The sequence below is a fragment of the Pygoscelis adeliae genome, unplaced genomic scaffold (assembly GCF_000699105.1).
Source record: "Pygoscelis adeliae isolate BGI_AS28 unplaced genomic scaffold, ASM69910v1 Scaffold4, whole genome shotgun sequence".
In the NCBI taxonomy this organism is placed as follows: domain Eukaryota; kingdom Metazoa; phylum Chordata; class Aves; order Sphenisciformes; family Spheniscidae; genus Pygoscelis; species Pygoscelis adeliae.
In genome coordinates, this window is record NW_008824986.1 from 11,775,907 (window position 1) to 11,780,465 (window position 4,559).

The 4,559-nt window shown below is 42.3% G+C and overlaps 1 protein-coding gene across 1 annotated transcript in view; it reads left to right on the forward strand.

Annotated features, from left to right (window-relative positions):
• Positions 1-4,559, forward strand: part of FGFR2 (fibroblast growth factor receptor 2) — an 81,664-nt gene that overhangs the window by 10,849 nt on the left and 66,256 nt on the right. The window lies entirely within an intron of this gene.

Genomic DNA, 4,559 nt, shown 5'->3' on the forward strand with positions numbered 1-4,559 from the left:
TCCAGTGACTTTGGAGAAGCAGATGGATGAATTGCAAATGCTATTTTGTCCCCCTTTGTATAAGGAGACGTGCTTAGCCTTTGTGGCTTTGTTTGCTGTTGCAGTGACTATCTCCCATTAGCTAGGAATGACTCTTTGCATTTTTAAACCGGTGGCTGCTTCTTCTGTAGGCTGAATTTATCACCCATCATCAGAAGAGGACATGGAGCTATTCTTAATGTTAGCCTACCACCTTAAATTGAGGGAGAAGCCCATCAGCTTGTACCTGGGAGGTGGGAGGGAAGGTTGCAAACCTGACTGATGATACCTGGGCTTCCTGATCCTGCAGAGGCTGCCTCCTGGAGAAAGCGTAAAGGCTTGGGTTTGACTCACAAAGTCACGGGGCCCGTGGCTATTCTGCTTCAGGCATAGCTTGACATCCCCATTCCATGTTGCTCATCCAGTGTGGTCTTGCTGGATCTTCCTCAACGGCAGGAAAAACAGGAGAAGGGGTAGGAGAAGCAGGAGGAGTGGTAGAGGTTGGCAGCCTGGCGTTTCCTGTGGGGACATTCAATTTTGCAGTGAACCTTTTGGATTCTTGACAGGTCAGGTCTGTTGACCCTTCTGGGCACGCTATGGTGAGTATTTAGTTATTTACTAAAGCCTTTTGAAGGGAAAGTGGCTTGATGGGATCTGAGGCTTTTGTGTTACGGAGAGTTGTGTGAGAATCTTTGCTGGGGTTAGCTATTAGCTGATTGTTTAATTATTTGGCTCTGTAACTGAGTAACTAAATGCCTTGAGCCTTAAGATAAGCAGCTCTTTGTTAACATTTTAATAAATGGGGGCAAATAATAATAATTTAAAACCTAAGGAAGTATAAATATCTCATTTCAGTGACCGAATCTTGAATAGAAGCATGATTTTGAATATAATTGTGTATCTCATAATAATCTGAAATAATACATTCAGAATGTCCCCAGTCGTCTATTGTGGTCTTGGTTTTTATACAAACATTATTTACTCCATTTGATGGCTGGATGGCATAAACCATGCTGCGAGGCTGTATGAGCAGGCAACGAAAAAGTTCACGTCTGTTTATTTAACAGCAGCTTGGTTTTCCATGGTGGTATTGTTCAATAGCTCCACCTATAAAGTTAAAATACATTGTGTGCACCACTATTACAAATAAGGATGTAGCTGAGAGCAGACAATAGCAGAAGCAAGGTTCCCTCCCTTGTCCCCCAGTGTTTAAGAACACCACCAGAAATTTTACACATGCCTTTGTTGCTTGTTTGTTTTTTAAGGGGTGATAGACAGGTGTTATTCACATCAGTTAATGCACCTTTGCAGTAGGAACTAATGCCACAATTATAGGATTTGCAGGAGAACTCGCTTAGAAAGGCATCCTGTGCTGCCTTCTCTCAGCTGTGCACAGCTTGCCCAGCAAAGGGCTGCTTTACAGGCTTATGGTGATGGCTGAAGGGTGCAGTTTCAAGGCAGAGCTTCAGAGAGGGCTGGCGGAGTGTGAAGGTGATACCAGATCATCAAGCCTTGCTTGGCGGTGCAGGCTCTGCAGGGCTATCTACTCCTTCTCCTATCTAGCTATTTTCACTAAGGGAAAATACAGGAGGATGCTGCTGAAAACACCAGAGGATGGGTACAAGTGAGGGCCAAGCAAACTTGCAGCATTATTTCTCTGGTATGCTCAAAAGACCCGGAAGCAGGGAAATAATCCTGACGTCAGCCTCAGGGGAACCATTGATTTGATGGTACAGCGTGCACATGAATTCAAAATTTGTCCCTAAATTTCAGAGTGGTGTAAAAATCCTCGTGCAGCGTCCGGGAGAGAGAGTTAACTTTGCAGCGTAGGTTGTTTATGTGCTGCTGGGAATTTTTTAACAATATAAACTGGTTGATTTTCACAGTGAAGCTGTTGGGCGGACTCATGCCTCAGAATCCCACCTGTTCTCTGTTTGCTTTTGGGCACCATTTCAAACCCACACTGGAAAAAGTTTATAGGCAAACATTATAAAAAGTGACAGTCTTAAGTGCTGCTACATTCTAGTTTGGCAACACAAAGGCTTACCTGAAATAACTCACTATTTCCAAACATAACTTCATTATTTCATGACAACACTTTGTGCTGTATCTTTCCTGGTACTCTAGAGAAAGAAATGGAGGAGGATAATATTTACCAAATGTTAATACCTATTTGAAACTTGTTTTTCTTCAATTTACTAGTAATTTTCCTTGTAAGAGGAATTTTTTTGTAATTTTGAAATAAATTACTGTTCTTGAGTTTGGATTTGGATTTGTGTTGAAAGATTCTAGAAATTTGGGAATAGTAGTTTAAAAAGAGATGAAATCAAGGATGGGAGGTAGAAAATTATTTTCCTTGAATTGTATGCAAACAACTGATCCGCCCAGGAGGACACTGCAACCTGTGTGACCATCCTGCAAGTTTTCTGAGGCTCTTCAGCAAAAGCCACTAATGCACTTAAAGGAGGGTTGAGTTATCTTCACCCACGGTGGCTTTTAAAAGGTTTAAACAAAGACATTTTTAAAGACTCCTGTACATTGTTGGCACAGCGTAAACTCTGTAAAAGAAATTTTCTTTGCAGGTAGAGCATTACAAAGAGTCTTAAAAACTTCAAAGTAAATTAGCTAGCTGGCTTCAGCTACTTTTTTTTTTAATTTGTCAGTGGAATCTGAATTAAAAAAAATCTCAAGCATACACAAATATACTCATTACTGATACGAAATATACATAGAGAGGCGCCTGTGCTCCTTCCAGAAATTAGATTTCTAACAGCATAGTATCGTGCTCGGTGAAACACCTGCATTGCAGATCTGTGGATTCTTGACTGTATCAGCAAGACTGAACTAGTTTATAAGGAGTACAAAGCTGTATTGTAGCTTGTCGTAGACTTTGAGATGGAACTTTGCATGCTAGAAAGTTTAGAGACCTTGTTATAAAATCTAAATCCAAGAATCTTTACAGTCTCCATAATTGGACTTGTTTAGATGGTTTTATGTCCTTCTCCTGGCCACCATCTTGGTATGATGCATGTGTCAAATCTGTTGTTTGAAAAAAAAAAAAGAAAAAAAACCAAAACACTTTTGCTCTAGGGAAAAAGCCAGGAGAAGCTTTCCTTGCTCTGCAAGGGCACATCCCTGGATCTGTTCTTCCTTTGCTTCGGGCAAACTCCCACTGAACTCCCTGAAATTACGTGATTCCAGGAGGCATGGGATGAGAAATTGGGCACACTATTTTCAGGTGCATCAGTATAACCCGATCTTTAAATGCATGAGTGTCCCACTGTGGTGGCCACTTCTGGTACTCATAGTATATCTTGAGTTGAAAGGGACCTCTAAGGATCATCAAGTCCAACTCCCTGCTCCTCTCAGGGCTACCTAAAACTAAACTACTGACAGAGCTTCAGCATTTCCAAACTCCCGTCCACAGGCTAGCTCAGATGTGACACTTGTTTCAGACTTCTCTGTTGAAGGTGTGATACAAGAAATGACAACACCGTGCCCTGAGGATGAGGAACACGGGTTCCTGGGTTTCGATATTCTTAGAAGCAAGGGTGGACACTGAGGAGTCACCTACTTTAATATTCCCTCAGACTCCCAAACAAACAAAAGAGGTGTGTATTTTATTTATATATGCACACAGTGGTGCACAGTTGGTGCCTGCATGGGGAAGGATGTGTGCTGGGGAGCAGCTGTCTGTGCGATGTGACCCTCCTCGTAAGCAAACACAAGACGCCTTCATGCTGCTTTCCCTTATTTACTTTTCATGCCGGCCTTGGTGAGGCCAGGAGGCTCGTGGGAGCGGGATACTGTGGTTGTAGGGAGAAAGCAGTTACAAAAGCAATCCCTATGCTGGCACAGCCCGAGTGTGTCATAGGTGTGGCATGGGGGATCCCTCCACCCTGTGCCGAGCCATCCCGCTGCCCCTGTAGAGATGGTCCCGAGTGCCCGGGGCTGCGGTTCCCTTCCCGCTGCTGAGAGCTGGCCTTGGAAGGGGGTGATGAAGCTCTAGTAACTATAGGCAGATGTAGTTTTCCAAGGATGTTTTTTTGGAAAAAGACTGTGGTTTGACATTCTTCTTGTTATTTGGTTACAAAAGGGAACTGATGGATGAGCCATTTAGTTTCGACCTCATGTATACACTGTGACTTTGAAAGGTTTGCTTGTGTTCCCAGGTTTCTGCTGTATTCTGCTTAGGAGAGGCTGTGAAATAAGAAATGAAGCAAAAAAAATTAAAGGAAAAAGTTACTGTCACTGGGAGCAGAGTTGGCAGTGTAGAAGGCAAATGTAGAGACTTTGGGAAGGGTGCAGGGAGAAAAATAAAGGACATCATATGCTCTGTATAGGATCTTATGTTTTATTAGCTTAGTGAGGGTTTTTTTGGCCATTCTTTTCTTCCAACACAGCTCTTTTCGGCTTTTAAAAAAAAAAAAAGGCAACTTATAAAATCAGATTGGGAAAGATAAATATTCATTTGAATCATAGACCCAAATGATCAGATATAAAACTGAATTTGCTTTTTGAATTCCTCCTGCCATCTCCAA